The following is a 390-nucleotide window of genomic DNA, read 5'->3' as shown; positions in this document are numbered from 1 at the left end:
GCGGCGCAGCCTTCCAGCGCGGCCTGCTACGGGCAGGCTGATGCCCAACTAGCTACCTTTCCTTTTTGTGACCCCGCTCACTTTAGTCCCTCAAATTACTGAAACACGCGTGCAAACGCCTGTGGGCCCACGAGTAGCCTGCCAACCATCCCTGAATAACCCCAGAGCTCCCCCAAGGCGAGCGAGAAGAGGGGGAGCCCGCGGGGGTGACACCCAAGGCCGGGGCGCAGAGCAGCGTGTGCGCACAAAGTCCGTGTAGAGCTAGGCCCTCCTGAGACCAGCCCGCCCCCGGCCCAACTGGACTTTCTCCCAGCCGTTCTACTTCCCCAGGGTCTTGGCGCCCCGTGAAAGCAACATCTGGAAAAGCCCGAGAAAGGTGGTCAGGAAGGC

This window comes from Bison bison, unplaced genomic scaffold (genome assembly GCF_000754665.1).
Source record: "Bison bison bison isolate TAMUID 2011002044 unplaced genomic scaffold, Bison_UMD1.0 scf7180017864353, whole genome shotgun sequence".
Taxonomy (NCBI): Eukaryota; Metazoa; Chordata; class Mammalia; order Artiodactyla; family Bovidae; genus Bison; species Bison bison.
This window is presented reverse-complemented; position numbering follows the sequence as displayed.